Here is a 21,382-nt window from a genome sequence, read left to right as displayed (position 1 = left end):
CACTTCGAAATATTCATCGGAGACTCTATAAATTATATATGTTTTTGATCAGGATAAAATTCTAAGTCGATATAAACATGTCCGTCCGTTCGTCTGTTGAAGTCAAGATAGAGCTTTGTAATTTGGTATAGAAGTTTCTATTACTCCCAGGATGTTTGGTATTACAAATGGGCTATATCAGTCCACGCCTTAATATAGGTCCCATGGAAGAGTACCACACGTTGTTCGGTATTTTGAAACATTTAGCAAACCGAAATGACTGAAATTTGGTATTTATTCTTCGTTGGTGGTATAAAACTCCTTTCCCTTCCCAAATTTGTCGGTATAGGTCCACGCCTTCATATTGCCCCCATAGAACGGTGCCTCCCTATTTTCTCTATGTTGAAGGTTGTGGCCACAATAATCCACCGAAATGGCTGAAATTTGGTATTTGGTCTTCATTTGGGGTATTAAACGTTCCTATTCGAAGGTTGTGGCCTCAATATTCCACCGAAATGGCTGAAATTTTGTATTTGGTCTTCATTTTCATACCCTCAGCCTTTAGGCTAAGGAGGTTATATACACTTTGATACGATGAAAATGTGACTCATCCAAATAATGGTTTTAGACCCCAAGTATGTTTGGACGAAATGTGTTTCAGACAATTTGGAGTCGATCTAGCCATGTCCGTCCGCCTGTCTGTCTGTCCTGCTGGCTGGAGCGCACGATAACTCTTGAACGGATGAACCTATTCGGTTCAAATTTTGGCTTTTGTAATATTTTGCCCAAACTTAGTTTAAGTTCGAAGATGAGCTACATCGGTCCACTCCTTCCGGTACCTCCCCCACAAAAGTTCGAAAATGGTCGGAAAGCTTGTGCGCACGATAACTCTTGAAGGGAGTGACCGATTTGGTCCATACTTTGTATAGCGTAAACTTTCTACCAGAGTAATATGAGATTTCAATATGGTCTCAATCGGTCCACTCCTTCGGGCACCTCCCACACAAAATTTCGGAAAAGTTCAGTTTAGGGCCATCTCTCGAATCGCTTTGATTTTTGCTTCAGCAACTTGTATTCACTGCCCTCCATACGACGGTACAAGATTCATCAGGGGCAAGTCCATACTTCCTGGGAAATAGCATGAAAGTTGCAAAAAACCCCTATGACACCGTGTGAAGTGGTTGGAGCGCAAGATAACTCTCGAACGGATCTGCCGATCCGGTCCAAAATATGGCCTTAGTAATATTTGTCCAAACATAGTTTAAGTTTGATGATAAGCCATATCGGTCCACTCCTTCCGGTACCTCACCCACAAAAGTTCGAAAATGTTCGGAAAATTTGTGCGCACGATAACTCTTGAAGGGAGCAACCGATTTGGTTCATACTTTGCACATTATGAAATTTCTACCAATCGGTAAAATCCTTCGACTACCTCCTACACAAAATTTCGGAAAAGTTCAGTTTTGGACCTGCTCTCGAATCCCCTTGGTTTTTGTTGTAACATCTTGTATTCACTGTCCCCTATACGAAGGTACAAGTTTCCTCAGGAGCAAGTCCATACTTCCTGAGAAAATAGCCTGAAAGGTACAAAAAAGCCCTATGACACCGTGTGACCTTCGTAATATTTTGTGCAAACTTAGTTTAAGTTTGAAAATAAGCCCTACCGGTCCACTCCTTCAGGTACCTCCCCCACAAAAGTTCAAAAATGTTCGGAACATTTTTTCGCACTATAACTCTTGATGGGAGTGACCGATTTGGTCCATACTGTACACATTCTCATAATATCTACCAGATATAGATCAGGTTCGAATATGGACTATATTTGTCCAATCCATCCCGTATCTCCCACATAAAATTTTGGATAAGTTCAATTTAAGACCTGCTATTGAATCACTTTGATTTTTGTTGAAGCAACTTACATTCGCCGCCTTAATTACGATGGTAAAAGTTGTTTCAGGGGCAAGTCCATACTTCTTGAGAAAACAGCCCGAAGGGTGAAATAACCTCCTATGGCACCCCCAGGGTCTATGTCGGTCCATTCCTTTAAGTACCTTTTCCGCAAAATTTTTGAACTTTAATCCTACTCAACATTTTTGTAGGTTCATACGACCAAAATTTTGAAACCCCCTATAAACATAAGATTTTTGTGAAAAAAAGTGTTTCAATTTACACAGTCGGCAAAGCCGACTGATACTTTTTTACTTGTTCATATTAAATTTATCTGTATAGGACCACGTCTACATATAGCCTCCAGAGAACGGTCACACCCGATTCTGCTTTTAAGGTTGTAGCTTTTAAGGTTTTAGCCTCATTATCGCACAGGAATGGCTTAAATTTGGTACTAGTCTTTATTGGGGGTATAAAACTTTATCCCAGAAATTTGTCGGTATAGACCCACGTTTCAATATAGCCCTCATAGAACGGTACCTCCCGATTTTCGTAATTCTGAACGTAATGACGTTGTAACGTGGTTTTGTCGTAGGCTGGGGTAGACTTAGTCGTGTCCAGGGTCGCCATAAGGGCCCACTAAACCTTACGGAATAATAAGACGAGTATTCTCCCATTCCTGGGGGTTAAATCGGATATTTATGGATGTAAAACTTATTTATAATCTGCTGATGTTTAAATACGATAAGAAGATCGGGTAACTGACTGGGGATCGGCAACTTCGATTCAGTATTTACGGTTGGAAGCTTCGTACGAGGTATGTGGCTGGTATTAGGTTCGGATGCGGCGATTCGCAGTTGCCCTGGAGCTGCTGACTCGGTGTTCAGTAATTGACGAAAGAACGACCGGCTTCGGGATTCGTATAGGGTGTTTTTTTAAGCCCGATAGAACTTGAAATTGTAAAAACACAAAAAATTAAATTGTAATCAACATTTTTTTTTATTCGAAAGATCAATACGTGACATTAACATTTGAAAATGATTTCGGGCATATGGGCACCGCGGCTGTTCTTGACGAAGTGCATTCTGGACGTCCAATTTTTGTCCACTTTTTCGAGCACTGCTGGCCGTATGTCACGAATAACACGAACAATGCTGGCCTCCAAGGCATCAATTGTTGCTGGTTTATCAGCATAAACCAGTGACTTCACGTAGCCCCACAGGAAATAATCGAGAGGTGTCAAATCGCACGACCTTGGAGGCCAATTGACAGGTCCACTTCTCGAAATCAACTTATCGCCAAATTTTGATTTCAATAAGTCGATGGTTGCGTTCGCCGTATGGCACGTAGCGCCATCCTGTTGAAACCACATCTCCTCCGGATCAATGTCATCCATATTTTCAAACAAAAAATCATTGATCATGGTGCGGTAACGATCTCCATTGACTGTAACGCGAGCTCCGGCCTCATTTTTGAAGAAATAAGGTCCGATGATGCCACCAGCGTGAAAACCGCACCATACGGTACATTTTTCTGGATATAATGGAATCTGTAGGGTCTCTTGTGGATTGGTCTCACTCCATATGCGGCAATTTTGCTTACTAACAAACCCGTTAAGCCAAAAATGCGCCTCAACGCTGAACGCCATACAAATGCCATAAGTTGCGCGAATCGACGACTGATTTTCAAAGTAAATTTGGATAATTTCGTAGCGTTGTTCAAGCGTGAGTCTATTCATGATGATTTGTCAGAGTATACTGAAACAAATAAAAAAAAAAGTTTCATCAAAATTTAATTTGTTATGTTACTTTTTACAATTTAAAGTTCTATCTACCTTAAAAAAACACCCTTTACAAGGAACTAGGAACTAGATTACCTAACTCTACGAAGGTGGAGTGGAACAACACCCGGAGGTGGAGTGAATGTATTAGCCACCGCGCAAAGGGGTAGCTCTCAAAAATACTTCCCAACCTCTCTACACTCCCGTGTCGGTTGGCAGACCACGAACACACAACTGTACTCCAGCCCGTATGGCTGGCTCCCTGCAGTAGCAAGCCTGTCTTTCCCCAACGAAACTGGAATATTAATGTGTACAGTCGCACAGAGCAATTGAGAATTACTCTGCAGTTGTTATGATGGCGCTTGCCTTAAATTGCACTGTAACACACACATCCCACAGAAATTCAAGCGAACCCAACAGTGTGTATGGATTGACAGGTTGTGACGCTGCTGTGTAATGGGGCCTTGCTGTTCTCTGTTGGCCCGTTGTATTGTTGTTCTGGTAGTGGGCGTCGCTGTTGTTGGTTTTATGTACGTGATCAATTTGTCACGTTACAACATCAATATCCCACCGAAAGACTGACATTTGTTATTTAGTCTTCAGTATAGGTCCGCGGTTTCATATATCCGTCAAAATATGCGCTGTACTTCGAAAGATTTAATAATGCTTTAAAAATTGAGAGAGTTCTTTGGATTATCTATAGATTCATTGGTACGAAAAATGGGTCATGTCGGTCCACTTTTTGATACAGCCCCCATATAAGGGTATACCCCGATTTCTAGTACTTCTTACGTTTTACCCATATTTTACAACGAATTGCGTTGGAAAATGTTGGTATTTTAAGTTCTTAGTAAATATAAAACATATATGCAAAAAATCATAAATGTAGGTCCACGTTTTGCGGTAGCCCTTATAAATAGACACCCCCTGTTTTTAGCTATTCCGAGGGTCTTGCCCATATTTTCCAATTGATGAAGCTGTAATTTGGCATGTTCGTTTTTCAGAAGATAGCACACCTTTTCGAAGAAAATGTTCAATGTCCGTGTCCGTGTCCGTGTTTCGGAGTAGCGCCCATATAAAGATACCACGTGATTTTACCTATTTCGATGGTCTTGCCAACATGTCCCAAACGATTTGGCAGAGCATTTGTATTTTGGTCTCTTTGGGTTTTAAAAAAATTCCTGCAAAAGACTTTTAATATAGGTATAGATTTTGGTATAGCCCCAATATAAAGGTGGCTCCCAATTCCAGGTTCCGCGATTTGGTATGGGGTGTGATAAATTCCAAATGGAGGTGATTGTATTAGGCCAGAAGAACAAATCCCCAAAAGGGCTTTGAATTCTCAGGCCAATTTTTCATTTTATGATAAAGTCCCCACACAAAAGTACCTCCCGAGCCCAGGTTCCGAATCGGTTTGATATGAGGTGTGTTCAACTCCAAATGGAGGTGATGGTATTAGATCAGAAGAGCAAAACTCCAAAAATGTTTTAAATTCTAAGGCCAATTTTCAATTTAATGATAAAGTCCCCATATAAAGGTACCTCCCAAGTCCAGGTTCCAAACCGATTTGGTATGGGGTGTGGTAAATTCCAAATGATGGTGTTACGTCAGAAGAGCACACCGCCAAGAGGGTTTTGAATTCTCTGGCAAATTTTTCATTTTATGATAAAGTCCGCACACAAAGGTGCCTCCCGAGTCCAGGTTCCGAATCCATTTGGTATGGGGTGTGTTCAACTCCAAAAGGTGTTGTGAGGGTCAGAAAAGCAAAACTCCAAAAATGTTTTGAATTCTAAGGCCAGTTTTCAATTTAATGATAAAGTCCCCATATAAAGGTACCTCCCAAGTCGAGGTTCCGAACCGATTTAGTATGGGGTGTGGTAAATTCCAAATGGAGGTGATGGTATTAGGTTAGAAGAATAAACCCCCAAAAGGGCTTTGAATTCTCAGGTCAATTTTCAATTTAATGATAAAGTCCTCATATAATGGTACCTCCCAAGTCCAGGTTCCGCGATTTGGTATGGGGTGTGGTACATTTCAAATGGAGATGATGGTGTTACGTCAGAAGAGCAAACGACAACAGGGTTTTGAGTTCTCTGGCCAATTTTTCATTTTATGATAAAGTCCCCACACAAAGGTGCCTTCCGAGTCCAGTTTCCCAATCGATTTGATATGGGGTGTGTTCAACTCCAAATGGAGGTGATGGTATTAGGCCAGAAGAGCAAAACTCCAAAAATGTTTTCAATTCTAAAGCCAATTTTCAATTTAATGATAAAGTTCCAATATAAATTTACCTCCCAAGTCCAGGTTCCGAACCGATTTGGTATGGGGTGTGGTAAATTTCAAATGGAAGTGATGGTTTTACGTCAATAGGGCAAACCCTAAAGGGGTTTTGAATTCTCAGGCCACCCAGGTCCAGGTTCCGTATCGATTTGGTATGGAGTGTGTTCAAATACAAATGTGGGTGATGGTATTTGGTCAGAATTCTCAGGCCAATTTTTAATTTTATGATAAAGTCCCCATATGAAGGTACCTCCCGAGTACAGGATTAAAAAGTTTCTATATCTCAGCCCAATTTTTCATTTTATGATTAATTCCTCGTATAACCTTACCTTCCCAAAGGAATTAGTAAGGGGGTTACATACTCCCAGTGGTGGTGATAGTATTAGATTAATAGAGCAACCCCAAATGGGTTCTGGCCTCGCAGGTTAAACTGTCATGTAAATTTCATATAAAGGTCTTATTTTAGCTCGATGAAAGGTTCTTTGTTTGCAGACTTCGTGACCTACATATGCTGTCTTCTTTGGAAGCAAGCACCAGTTACCAAAAAATAAAAAAACTAGGGCCATGTACGCCCTCTGGTAGCTGAGTAATCTTTATCAGAACTTTTATAATAAATTGAAAACAAAAAATAAAGACTTATTATTAGAATTTTTGATAATTATATTTTATGGTCTATGGCAACACAATTACCGATCCAGACCAAACCACCTCATGTTATTTAGACAGAACACCCATTTTTAGTGATAAGCAAAAACAAAAACAACAAACATATAATTAAATTAAGTCCTTGAAAACAACAAATAAATAGTCAAAAATTAAATAGAAAATCAGTTTGAACAACTAAGACCACCTGTAGAATCTTATCAACGAATCTTATAATGATAACATTCCTCTTAAGGCTAGTGTAGACGATTTTTGTTCAGTGTATTTATTTATATGTATTTTCTATTTTCATGTTTACTGTATTATTTTGACGTCGAATCTGACGACGACACTAGCTTCTTTTTATGCGGTAATAGAATTTCATGACGATATTTGTTGGTTTGTTTATTTATAAAAGAGCAGATGACAAACAAGTGAATACAGTCGGTATGGTTCAATATCCTACAGCTTAAGAGGTATTGGAATTAATATTAAGATATTATTTACTTTATGAACACATTCATATACGTATCTCATTAAGATAAATATTTGGCATAATTTTCAACTTTTTCAAATATCTTTTAGTTCAAATCGTTACATTTTTATCAATGTGGTCGTCATTGTTTAATACGCAGTAAAAATATTCATTGCCACATGGCGATAGTTCCGTTCTTTGTTGCCAAAATAGTTTTTTTTGTACCACCATGCTGACGACAAAAGTCTATTTGTTTATGTTTACATGTGCTCTTGCCAAAAAAATGTTTATGTTTTTTTTTTCTACATCGAATAAAAAAAAAATAGAAAAATTATGCGTACAAATTTTACATACAAAAATAATTCATTGTTGAAAGTCTAGCAAAACAACATAATTTTCAACAGATCAGATAAAAAATAAACTGAAGATGAAGATTCCATTAGAGACCAAAACTTTGGATAAATTACCGTTCCGGGTAACATTTGCAACATTGACCAATGTAAATTGTGGCGGTTCTTCCTCCGCAGGGATAGATCCACTCGCATCTCTTCGGATTAGTCTGGGTAATGTCGTCAAACGTTACTCAAGCTATATCTTTCTTCTTCTCATGGTTCGAGAGTGACTCAACAGTTGGCCAAAATACACTTATTTTTCATATTGCTTTAGCCACTTGTCGCGCTTATGCTCACTGATCATCCTGTTACCTTCCAGTGTCAGTACCCTGCCTCTAGGGTTGGCTCGACGAAGCCCATCATCATCGCTCATTTGCTAATCCCGCTGTCTCTGTGGAAAATTTAGTCTCACTTCTGGTAATCGACCAACAGGAATATAACGAGAGAATGCAGCAGTGATGATGTCTCGGAACGTCGCTGTAAGTTGTAGTTGTCGCTGAGCTAGCTTTTCTCCACCACCGACTCATAAAATCCTAGGTAGATTTATAAGTAGTTACCACTGCGAAAACAATATAAACCCATCATTATTATGTAATGAGAATTTTTGTTGTGCCCTGTGCCACCATACTTATTACAAGTAGTTATGTATTGCAAAATTTTAAAGTAATGACCCGATATTTTTTGGCCTACTGATAATGCAAACGGTGACTTTATTACATTATTTTGTAATGGGTTATTCGGCCCATGAGGCTCTCAAATGTTTGTTGGGTCCATATGCGAGGGCTGAACGAAAACTATCTGGCCTAACAATGACTCGAATATTTACCATCAAAAATAGTTTTATTGTTGTCTTAAGTAGTCTCCAGCATGTAAATAATGCGTTCAAACCTATTGTAGAATCTCTTTTCCCACTCCGATTTAGACACCTCCAAAACTTGGTTTTTTAACGCTTTTACAGCATCTTCTGGTTACGATATGATATGCTGGAATCAAATAAAGGCATTAGATCCCCAGTCAGGACTATACAGCGAATGACCCATCAATTCCACGTTTTGTCCTGCCAAAAAGTTGCTGGTTTGAATCGATGTGTGAGAGCTCGAATTGTCATGATGCCGAATGATTCGTCTTCTCTTGTTCGTTTTTCGAACTTCTTAGGAGTCTTTTGGCAAACAAATTGTAGCGTACCACTCAGAATTAACCGTCCTACATTTCTGAAGCCGTATAGTCGCCACACGCCATTAGCTTCGAAGTGCTTCTTAAATGAACAACTCTCGTTGGACCTAAACGGTCGATTCCTGTTTTCTTTCGGTCTCCTAAGCATAGATCCATGATTCGTCGTCTGTGACGATCTTATAAACGTCGTTTGAAGCACAGCGATAGTTTTTATACCCTCCATCATATGGAGGGTATAATTAAGTTTGTCATTCCGTTTGTAACACATCGAAATATTCGCCGGAGACCCTATAAAGTATATACATATATTATTGGTCAGCATAAAATTCTATGTCGATTTAACCATGTCCGTCTGTCTGTCTGTTGAAATAAAGATACAGCTCGCAATTTTAAAGATAGAGAGTCAATATTTGGTACAGAAGTTTTTATTACTTGCAGGAGGTTGGTATTGAAAATGGGATATATCGGTCCACGTTTTGATATAGCCCCCATAGAACGGTACCTCCCGTTTTTCGGTATTTTTAAGGTTTTAGCTTTATTACCCTACCAAAATGGCTATAATTTGGTACTTAGTCTACGTTGGTGGTACAAAACTTTCCCCCAGAACTTTGTCGGAATCGGTCCATGCTTTCATATAGCCCACATAGAACGGTACATCCCGATTTTCGGTATTTTGAATGTTGTGGCCTCAATATTCCACCGAAATGACTGAAATTTGGTATTTAGACTTCGTTGGGGGTACTCAAACTTCCCCTTTAAATTTGTCGGTATAGGTTCACGCCTTCATATAGCTCCCATGGAAAGGTACCTCCCGATTTTCCGTATTTTGAAGGTTGTGGCTTCAATATTCCACCAAAATGGCTGAAATTTGGTATTTAGTCTTTCAATGCCAGAACTTTGTCTATACAGGTCCACGCTTTCATATTGCCCCATTTCCGACTAAAATTCGTCGGTATAGGTCCACGTTTCGATATAGCCCCCTTAGAATGGTACCTCCTTATTTTCGTAATACTGAAGATTGTGACGTCAATATCCCACCGAAATGGCTGAAATCATGGAGTCGACTGAGCAATATTCCAGAAGAGTATTATCAGTATATTTTATACCCTCAGCATTTATGCTAACGAGGGTATATACACTTTCATACGGGCAAAATGTGCCTCATCGAAATAATGGTTTTAGACCCCAAGTATGTTTAAACGAAATGTGTTTCAGACAATTTGGAGTCGACTGAGCAATGTCCGTCAGTCTGTCTGTCTGGCTGGCTGGAGCGCACGATAACTCTCGAACGGATCAACTGATTCGGTCCAAAATTTGGCTTTCGTAATATTTTGTCCAAACTTAGTTTAAGTTCGAATATGGGTAATATCGATCCACTCCTTCCGGTACCCCCACCACAAAAGTTCGAAAATGTTCGGAAAATTTGTACATACGATAACTCTTTGCAAATCGTGAAATGTCTAGCAGACTTAGATGAGGTGTCAATGTAGACTCAATCGGTCCACTCCTTCGGGTACCTCCCACACAAAATTTGGGATAAGTTCAGTTTAGGATCTGCTCTCGAATCGCTTTGATTTTTGTTGCAACAACTTGTATTCACTTCCCCCCATACGACGTTACAAGTTTAATCAGTGGCAAGCCCATACTTCCTGAGAAAATGGCCGGAAAGGGGCAAAAAGCCCCTATGATACCTTGTGTAGTGGTTGGAGCGCAAGATAACTCTCGAACGGATCTGTCGATTCTGTCCAAAATTTGGCCTTCGTAATATTTTATCAAAACATAGTTTAAATTCGAAGATGGGCTATATCGGTCCACTTCTTCAGGTATCTCCCCCACAAAACTTCAAAAATGTTCGGAAAAATTTTGCGCGCGATAACTCTTGAAGGGAGTGACAGATGTAGTCTATACTTTGCACATCCTAATATATCTACCAGATATAGATCAGGTTCGAATATGGACTATATTTTTCTACTCCTTCTGGTACCTCTCACACAAAATTTCGGATAAGTTAACTTTAAGACCTGCTCTCGAATCACTTTGATTTTTGTTGAAGCGATTTGCATTCTTTACCTCCATTACGACGGTAAAAGTTTTTTCAGGGGCAAGTCCATATTTTTAGGGAAAACAGCCAGAAAATTGTAAAAAACCCCTATGGCACTATATGTAGTGGCTGAAGAGCACGATAACTATCGAACCGAACAACCGATAGTTTAACTTCTAAAATGGTCCAACAGTTATACGTTGACCCACTGAAATAACTAGTGGGCGCTATATCTATCGAAAAGATATGACTCCCAAAATATGATCCATTTCCAAATGTTCAAAAAGAGCTACAAAACTAAATACTTTCGATCTGAGAGATTCAATTCACATATGCTGAGGGTATATCTCTGTCGGCAAAGCCTACTGATACTTTTTTACTTGTTATAGGTTGCATTTATATTTAAAATATTTAAAACTTGTATATGCAAATTTTATAACCAACCACTTTGTTTTTCGATAACACTCTAAAATGAAATCAATCCTTTGCTGTTTGATACATGCACAAGGTGGTTGTTGTGCGGAGGGAAATTTGTTTCCGATATTTCGCTCCAATTTCGTAATGAAATCGGAAGAAAACAATGGTATATTCGAAGAGAAATTTACTTCCGACATTATCTCTAAAATCAAAACGAAATCCGAACGAATTCCCCTACGAAAAATCGTATAGAAATCGAAACGAAGTCTAAACGATTTTGCTTCCGAAATTGTTAGGATGTGTCGGATATCCGAATTTGGTTTGTTGGGGTTATATGTGGCCAAAAAGGTTTACATATTTGTCTGCACCCCAAGTGCTGCCGGTTAGGGACTTAAGGACCTTGTTCATACAGTTCGCAGATAACTGTGGCATGCGCGGAAACGTAAACATGCTGTCGAATGTTGCCCCAACAATCTCGGGGTAGTTAGTGGTCGGAATTGTGCTACCATTAACCATGACATTCAACTCAACACTCACCTCTGAAGTCCATGTGCTGAACATAGTGGTCGTACATTTAGTGGCGGATATTTGCATATTTCTTGCGTGGAATAGGATCAAATCAAACAGAAGTTCAGCCTTTTACAAATGACATACGAGAAGGCACCTGACGCCATGACCCTACAATCATCCGAATACGTTACGATCTCAATGCGATCTGGAGTGGGAGATGCCATCCCACCTTGGGCTTGGTCTACTTGTTCCGGAATTCCACGCAAGACATACTCTAATTCATAATTAAATTCTACGTAATATTCTCAAACAGCGTGGAGTACCTGGCAGTATCAAAGGCTTTTGATAGGACTAGCACCACCAACACTATCCTATCGCACGGCTTTTTCTGTTGAAGTCATCGACTATTACGTGCGCAGATGGCGTGCAGCGCTGTTGTCGTGCTGTGCTTATGATCACCAACAGAATAGCTGTTTTTGATGCTGGGGAGGAGTAAAGCTTCAAGCGTCGTTGCCCCTGGTGATTCACCCTTGCTGGCACCCTTGCCTGTCTTCAGTAGCGGAACCACCCTGCCCATTTTATGAAATTCAAATACTTTGGTAAGGTACCCAACTGCTGGCTCATCCAGCTATTTCAGCATTACCATGAAGATTCCATCAAGGCCCAAAACTTTGAATCAATTATCGTCCCGACATTTGCAACATCGACCATTGTAAATTGTGTTGGTCTTCCTCCGCAGGGAGAGATCTACTCGCATCTCTTCGGATTAGTCTGCGTAACGTCGTCAAACGTTACTGAGGCCCTGTGTTTCTTCTTCTCATGTTTCGAGAGTGACTTAACCATTGGCCACAATTCACTTATTTCGGCTCAATGCTTCAACTTTTCAGATGATTTAGCCACTTGTCCCACTTATGCTCGCCGATCATGAGCCCATCTCGCTTAGTTGCTAATCCCGCTGTCACTGTCGGGAAATTTAGTCTCCCTTCTGGTAATAGACTAGCAGGAATATAAGTAGAGGATGCAGCAGTGATTATGTCTCGGAACGTCGCTGTAAGCTGTAGTTGTCGTTGAGCTAGGTTTTCTTCAACACCGACTAATAAAATCTACTATTGCCCTTGTTAAAATGTAATGAGTTACTAGGTAGATTTGTAAGTAGTTACGACTGCGAAAATATACAATATAAACCCATTATTTGGTAATGGGAGTGCCACCGTAATTTTTACAAGTAGTTTTGTATTGTAAAATGTTGAAGTAATAATCCGATATTTTTTAGACTAATAGTAATGCAAAGGTAGCTTTATAAGATTATTTTGTAATGAGCTATTCCGCTCATGAGGCTCTAAAATATTTGCTGGATCCATATATACTAGGGTTATGCTTTTTTTACAACCTCATATACCTGTATGATATTTTGATGAGTTTTTACCTAAGATTACATAAAATCTTAATTATAAAGTGATTCGACAAAAAAAGCTTCCGCACAAAAAGTTTTTAACGTTTTTATTTTTCAGAATTTTGAAAATTTTTCGAAGTCACTGCTGTTATTTAAATGAAAACACGACATATCTAAAATGGCATAACCGTTTGTTTCTCACTAGTTTTATCATCGTATTATACCATATATATTATTTAATATTATATATAACTTTATTTCATACATATATCATAAAAATTAAAAGTGGTTTGTGCGGGACCTTTTTTAAAATTTATTTATTTATTTTATTTTATTTTTATTTTAAAATTCATACATGATACAAAGCCTCAATGGCCAAATAAACGTATCTCAAGACAAAAAAATACCTGAGTTATAAAATAATAAATACAATTCAATTTACTTAAATACATTAATATATAACAATAAATTATTATTTAAATGCATATATATTTCTTTCTTTCTTCGGCTCCCCAGCCATAAAAACAGTTAAAGAAGAAAAACAATAACAAAAAAAAGTCCAAAGAGTAGCAACTCAACATGTGCTGATTATTCAAAGAGTAACATATTATACATGACTTTAAAAATATATGGATTGTTGCTCACGTAGCCTTTGCATGTATCTAAGGAATTTCAAACGAAAAGAGTTATTGGTTAGAGTTATTGGAGTTATTTAATTGGAATAAAAGTTATATTAGCCATTTATAGGTAAAATACCATCCATTCGTGTAACAGGAAATAATTTATTGAGTTTTTCTTTCATTTCATAGATTTTTTTTTTTCAAAAAAGATTGTTTTTCAAAGTTGTTTGTGTGGAACCTTTTTTATAATAAATGTTGAATGTTGTTGAAAATAAATGGAATGAATGTTATTTTAGGCATTAATAGGCAAAATTTCATTCATTCTCACGACAGAAGATCATTTTTAAGGAAAAATGTCAAAAAGTCATAACCCTAATATATACATGTTAAAAAAAAATAAACAAACAATAGGCTTACACAATTTGAACTCAAAATTATTTCATTTATTTAAATCTAGAAAAATATAGAAATTTACAAATTGATTAGATTAGATTTCTGCAACAATACCATGTTCTGGTATTGGGCCATACCTATCCATTAATTTGAAAAATCATTAAAAAGGTATTGCAACTTATTCCCGTCCTTTAAAATGTTTCTTCTTTGCACATCTTAACATAGACTCATCCATATGATGCACACAAATTCGGAAACAATTCAAGGCTCTTTTTCAAACCAATTTTTAGCTGGAACACCTTCATCTATTCTCACCACATGACATAGCCAATGTATTCTTTGTAACTTGGCTCTCTTATCTATATCATTACCGTCGTACAGTTCATACATCTCAGATATTCTCCATCTACGAAAATTTGTGCACATATGACAAAATCCATTCCTGAGTAGTTTAAATCCAATAGCAAATTTATCAGTTGCACTTCTTTGCAGTCAAGTACTCAGAATGTCTGGCGTACGAGTGGTATTGCAGAAAGATAGATAGGGGATAAACAAACAAATCTATATCGGTGTATAATACCAGTATATACATAAATACATATGTATGTACAAACTCGTCTAAAACAATATTGTACTGCAAAATAAATACGTACGTGCGTATTATCGCGTAAATTATTTGTTTTTGTTCCATGTCTAAAGTTCATTCACAACGATAATTGTTTATTTTCACAAAATTTTGCATACTTTGAGGCTTTAGCGATTTGTCCGGATTGAACAAATGACTGTTATTTTGTTTTATCCAATCGAACATAATCCATTTGTCGTTTGTGAATGGGTGGTTGTGAGTGACACCATCCATGTAAATGTTTTAAAAACAAATGATTCGTTGTTTTTTTGTTTTTGCATTAGAATGTAATAAATCTGTGTGTACATTTAGAAATGTTTATATATTCCGGAAGTGTATTGCGTCGATATCTAGCTGTAACAAATGACAACAAATAAGTGCACAAAATGAAAGTGCACTTGAAATTGATGTTTAGAGTATTTATATAATAAATATGCTAATTACCCTGCCAAATGATTTCAAATGAATCAGAATTGATTGGCCCAAGTAGAGAATTGGTGAGATTGGCTGTTGTTAGTACATACTTACAATTATTGTAACATATGTATATGTACATTCATATGATTTATGTATGATGTTAAGCCACTTTAGATTTTCTTAGTAGGAACATGCCAATAAGGCATATTTAGTAAAAACGATCATAAAAGTACTGCAAATCTATAGGAAAGAAAAAGGTAAGGGACTATAGCACCATACTAAATGAGTTACCAAGTTTGGGAAATTCTTCAACAAGGCTTGAAAATTATTTTTCCGAGTAAATTATAACCCCATAATGTAAACAAGCTACTTTCTGCATTACTAGTAGGCTGAATAATAATGTATTATTTCTTTAAAAAAAATTACAAAGCAAAACTACTTCTTTTACACATTACATAGTAATGAGAGTTTATGTGTCCAAAGTCAAAACCAAGTGTTGTGAGCTCGAGGCTAACAATCGGCAAACATTTTGTTAAAGAAACAATCTCAATGTAAGCGTGGCACAGTGTATAGACAGTTTATATCAGCCAAGATCATCCATATACGTTAACGTGACTGCAACAACCACATATGTTCTCTTCATTCTCATTTGTCGTGGTTTAGCAAAGGAAAGTCTCGCTCAGAGAGACTAAAAAGAAGACAAAATAAAAATGTGGAGTGTGGTGAAATTGATATTGAGAATAGGTCATATGGTTTCAAATGTTGGTATATTAGCAGTTTCTGCTGCCAGAGAATAGAAAATATCGGTGAAGAAAAACGCTTAATACAGTTTTTTCAGTTATCTGGTTCTACTTTCTCTGTGTAAAGATTCAAAAATTCCCAGGTGGATGGGATTAGCTTGGCCGTTAGTACCAGTGCTACTGCATTATTGTGAATGCTATCCAGGCATGTCTGATAGGCTCGTTTGTACCTTTAGACCTCGATCTCTAGATCATGAAGATCTCTTCAAACGTCCCTAGCCTCAATGTAACACTCAAACAGCTACTACATTCGCTGATGTACATCTTCGTCTCCTCATGTTGCAGTTCTCAGGGCGGCATTCTATTCCGGCATTGCATATTCTTCTTCTTCTGATCCTGTCGCTGTGGATTGCGCGGACGACTTAAACATGTTATCGAAAGTCACACCCAGTATCCTTTGGAGAACTAGGACACTATCGATCAATATATTCATGGGCAGCCTGATTTCAGCCACAAATGTGGTGAACAGTGTGGATATTTTTATATTCCTCAGATGGAAGAATTTCACTGAGTCAGTTGTGTAGATATTGAACCTATCACATATGTCATCGATAAAAGGACCCTACGCCAAGAGATAGACTCTACGGATCTTCGATTTCTTATTTCAGAATTCCATAAAAGACCGACTCCCACACATATAGTTTATAATCCAGCGTTTCAGAAACGGCTGGAGGGAAGCATTCTCTATGACTTCCAACAGCTTGGCAGGGTTACCAGTCTTCAGGTAAAAAGTCTTCTACGCGGCCTAGAGCACAAGGAAAAGCATTTTCCTGTTTTTAATGCGTTTTTTAACACTTACGCCAATATAAAATAGCCATTTGTTAACCGATTTTAAAAAGTTATGGCTTTTTCGAAAGACATTGTTCTTCCCTTTTAACACGTTCGCGGACGTGAATGCTATAGCATTCCGATTCAAAATGACGTGAATGCTATAGCATTCACATTGTCAGTTAGTTTTTGTTCATTTACTTGTATACAATCTTAAGTTTTGGTGATTAATATACATAATACGATTTATTTCAACAAGATACATTCTATAATAAATAAAAATAATAATAATAATCAATAATTAATAAATAAAAACAAAAAAACTAATTTCGAAAATAATTGGGTGTCATTGTTTTCACCTCTCTGAATATGCTTGCGTCCGCGAACGTGTTAAGGAAAAAAAATTTTAGAAATCCGTTGTGAAAAATGTACTTACTTACTACTTAGCTGGCCCATTACAGAACATTTGTTCCATAGACCGAACTAAGAAAAGATCTTCAAATCTCTCTGTGGAATACAGCGCCTTTTCATCTCATCATCCACTTGTTTGCGCCATCTATTCCTTGGCCTGCCAATTCTGCGTACACCGCCAAGCGGTCCGTATTTATACGCCTTTTTAGCGGGTTCATCATCGCCTATTATTATGATATGGCCTAGCCAACGCAATCGCTGCATCTCGATACGTTTAACAATATTGATGTCGTTGTAGAGCAGATACAGCTCGTGGTTCATGCGACGTCGATATTCGCCGTCAACGCAGATTGGTCCGTAGATCTTTCGAAGAATTTTTCTCTCAAACACACCAAGCACTGCCATGTCTACTTGCGCAAGTACCCAGGCTTCAGAGCCATACATCAGCACGGGTAGTATCAGTATTTTGTAGAGCGTTATTTTTGTTTGACGAGATGTGGCTTTGTTTTTGAACTGCTTACTTAAACCAAAGTACCATCTGTTGGCCAATACAATTCTTCTTTTTGTTTCACAACTGATGTCGTTTGTTGTGTTTACGGAGGTGCCGAGGTAGACGAAGTCTTTTACTAGGAACAAACTTCCACAGTTGGTCCGAGCTCAATGGACGCATTGCGCGTCGACACCATCAACTTGGTCTTCTCACCCTTTACCGCCAGATCCACTTTAGCGGCGAATCGACCTTCATAAAGGTATCAGTTACTTCGTCCCATGTCTATATCATCAGCATAAGCACGTAACATGTGGCTATTGGTGTAGATTGTGCCACTTCTTTTGACGTTGGCCTCTCGTATAACCTTTTCCAGCAGGATGTTGAAGAGATCACACGAAAGTCTGTCTCATTGTCTGAAACCTCTTTTGGTACCAAACTCTTCGGAGAGGTTCTTTCCTATTTTAACTGAGGACCTTCGCGTCATTTAATGTCATTTTACAAAGCCGGGTGAGCTTTGCGGGGATACCAAATTCAGACATGGCTTGAAACACCTTTTAACACAGCGGGCTGTCGAAGGCTGCTTTATAATCGACAAAAAGGTGGTAGGTGTTGATCTACATCTCTTGGGTCTTCTCCAGGATTTGCCGCAGGGTAAATATCTGGTCAATGGTGGACTTGCCAGGTCTAAAGCCGCATTGGTATGGTCCAATTATCTCGTTGACCATAGGCTTTAGTCGTTCGCACAATATCCCTGACACGATCTTGTAGGCAATAGGGAGTAGACTTATGTCCCTATAGTTAGAGCATACAGTCTTATCTCCCTTCTTGTGGACGGGTCACAGGATACTCAGGTTCCAATCGTCGGGTACGCGTTCTTCCTGCCAGATGGAGCTAACTAGCTGATGCATACACCTTATCAGCTTGTCGCCTCCGGTTTTAAACAGCTCGGCTGGTAGGCCATCAGCTCCTGCTGCCTTATTATTCTTCAGTCGGTTTATAGCTGTCTTTACCTCATCTTGGCTGGGCGGTATACATTCAATACCATCTTCTGGGATTGGGATTGTGGTATCTTCGTCGTCTTCGCTGATATTGGATACCAACAGTTTTGAAAAATGTTCTTTCCATATCCTGAGTACACTATCTGTATCAGTTACCAAATTACCTTGCTGGTCTCTACAGGAGGATGTGCCTGTACCAAAGCCATCGGTTTGATGCTTGACTCTTTGGTAGAATTTTCGGACTTCATTCTGGCTCCTGTACATCTCGATTTTTTCACACTCCCGCTTTTCCATCTCTCTCTTTTTCCTGCGGAAAAGACGTTTCTCCTCTCTCCTTTTCTCCCTGTATCTCTCTCGTGCGCTACGCGATGCTACGGATTGTAAAGTAGCCCTATATGCCGCATTTTTCTCTTCGGTGGCAGCACGACACTCCTGATCATACCATGGATTCCTTGGTGGAGGTCTCTGGTATCCAAGTATGGATTTTGCGGCTGTTTGCATGGAGTGGACAATGATTTGCCATTGCGCTGATATGTTATCGGGATGAGGAGTGCTTTGATTAAGCAATTGGGCTAGTTGAGTGGAATATGCTGTGGCTATCTGTTGTGATTGCAGCTTACCGATGTCTAACTTTCGTGTTGTGTCTGTTTGTACTTTGTTTGCTACGTTTAATCAATGTTTGCGCCTCGGAACGCTCGATGAATGTTTTCCATCTATCACAACATGATCAATTTGATTTCTTGTTTTCTGATCTGGAGACAGCCAGGTGCCCTTATGAATATCGAGATGATTAAATCTGGCACTGCTAACTATCATGTTTTTTGCAGCTTCAAAGTCTATCAGCCTCATACCATTGTCAGATGTTTCACTGTGGAGACTGAATTTTCCGACTGTTGGGCCAAAGATATTCTCCTTTCCAATTTTGGCATTAAAATCGCCTAGAATGATTTTAATGTCATGGGCAGGGCGACTGTCATATGTCTCTTCTAGGCGCTCGTAAAATATATCTTTGGTCTGTTCGTCCTTTTCTTCACTGGGAGCATGAGCGCAAATAAAGCTGATGTTGAAGAATTTAGCTTTTATTCGAATTGCAGCAAGTCTTTCATTCACTAGGGTGAAACTTGATACCAGATGTTTTAGCCTCCAACTAACTACGAATCCGCAGCCAAACTCATGCTTTACGTCATGGCAGCTATAATACAGTGCGTCACCTTTAGGTGTTGTTATGACACCTTTCCCAATACATCGTATTTCCTGTATGGCAGTAATATCGGCCTTGTACTTTTCAAGTACGTCTGCCAATGCGAAGACTGCACCTTCTCTATAAAGAGTGCGAACATTCCAGGAGCAGATTCGCAGATCATGGTCCTTAAAACGTTTGCGGGGTTCGTCAACTTTAGAGGGGTTTGTTTTTCTTTTCTTTCGTTTTTTCATAGTAGAATGTTTTTTCTAGTGGAGGGTTACTAACCCGTTTAAAGTTGAAAAACCCAGAAACCCAGTTTTTCACTACGGTTGCCGTTCTAAAATCAAAGAAACCAAAGCTATTTTCGTCCTCCATGGACTCCCACGATACCGAATGTATGCATCAGAACCCCCGCTGTAATTTTCACAGTAGCACAGTGTAATTATTGTTTGCTTCTATTTGGTCGGAGGCTGTGGGTATATCTCCGTTAGCACAGCTGGCTGTCCTTTGGGACATTATTTGAGGAAGTATGGGCTTGTTCATGAAGAAAACGTATACCATTGTAATTAGGGCCACAAGATCGGCCTTCGGACAAAAATCCAAAATTCTTCTCGAACAGCCATTTAACTGCACTTAATATAAAATATTTGTACTTTTGTGAGAGGTGTGTTTGAAGGGATTTACGGAGTATCTGAACTTGATCTATGTTTAAAAGAAATCTTACTTACCACTATAGAACATTTTTCCTATAACCCGAAATAAAAACATATTTCCATTCTTCTACATTTGTTGTTTTATGTTCCCAGAAGAAATGCTCCAGAATTATCGGACGAACGTCCATAACAATATCGATACCAAATTGCCTGTAACGGATTTGGTCATAAACCATTTTTTACTTGTATGTGCAAATTACAAATCATTTTTTTATAATTTTTAAAAATATTACAGGTCATCGTGTTAATAAAGACATAATAGAAAGTGGAAATAATCGAACAAATTTAACTTATACTCGTATTACAAACATACACACATAATATACATATATTTTCTCTGAACATGAAATAATATTTTTGAATTGATTAACAATTGTTTTTAGAAATTTATTCTCAACACAAAACACTTGATCATTTCGTTCGTTTGTTAGTTAGCCATGCCAGCAGGTTTATGTGATTCTCCCGAAAGCATTAGAACAACGCGAGTGTAAAGTAATTGTTGTTTACCTTTAGTTAAGCTGGACGCACAACATACATCTTTGTAGAAAAGTTTTTTTTTAAATAATAATGAAAACAAAAACCCAAACAATTATTGAAACAAAAATAAACAATCATTTATTACACCACTACAAATGCAACTAACTATTCAATCTATTCCCACACTCAAAAAGTGATATCGCTTTTTTTCTTTCTGCTCAACACTATCCCAGCCACTTGATATCCGACCAGCCAGCCTAAGGCGGAAGAGTGTTGATTTTTTTTTGTTTGTTTTGTTTCAATGTGGCACCTCATGCCAGGCAGGTTGTTGTCTGTTTGTCTGGCTTTTGTTTTGGGGGAACTACAACTACTTTGTTACTACTAAAAGCCTGCGCGCACAAGCGCAATCGCATAAACATTTCACCTATGTATGTACAGTAGTTTATAGTCCAATCAAAATAGACATGCGTATAAGGGGGAAATAGCAATAATTCCCACATAGCTGAATTTTGGTGGAA

General features: G+C 38.4%; 1 protein-coding gene and 1 long non-coding RNA gene across 6 annotated transcripts in view; one reads left to right on the top strand and one right to left on the bottom strand.

The window, feature by feature from the left end:
• The window catches only part of cu (NADP/NADPH phosphatase nocturnin), a 121,058-nt gene that overhangs the window by 26,794 nt on the left and 72,882 nt on the right, over positions 1-21,382 (top strand). The window lies entirely within an intron of this gene.
• The window catches only part of LOC141402024 (uncharacterized), a 49,183-nt gene continuing 30,964 nt past the window's right edge, over positions 3,164-21,382 (bottom strand). For all 3 annotated transcript variants that reach the window (XR_012412499.1, XR_012412500.1, XR_012412498.1), the window contains exon 2: positions 3,164-3,623. This is a non-coding gene — a long non-coding RNA (uncharacterized lncRNA). The remainder of the gene's footprint in view (positions 3,624-21,382) is intronic.

Source organism: Musca autumnalis, unplaced genomic scaffold (assembly GCF_047663935.1).
Source record: "Musca autumnalis isolate F117 unplaced genomic scaffold, ASM4766393v1 scaffold_4, whole genome shotgun sequence".
NCBI classification, from domain to species: domain Eukaryota; kingdom Metazoa; phylum Arthropoda; class Insecta; order Diptera; family Muscidae; genus Musca; species Musca autumnalis.
Note: the sequence above shows the minus strand (reverse complement) of the source record. Positions and strands in the feature narration are given on the sequence as shown.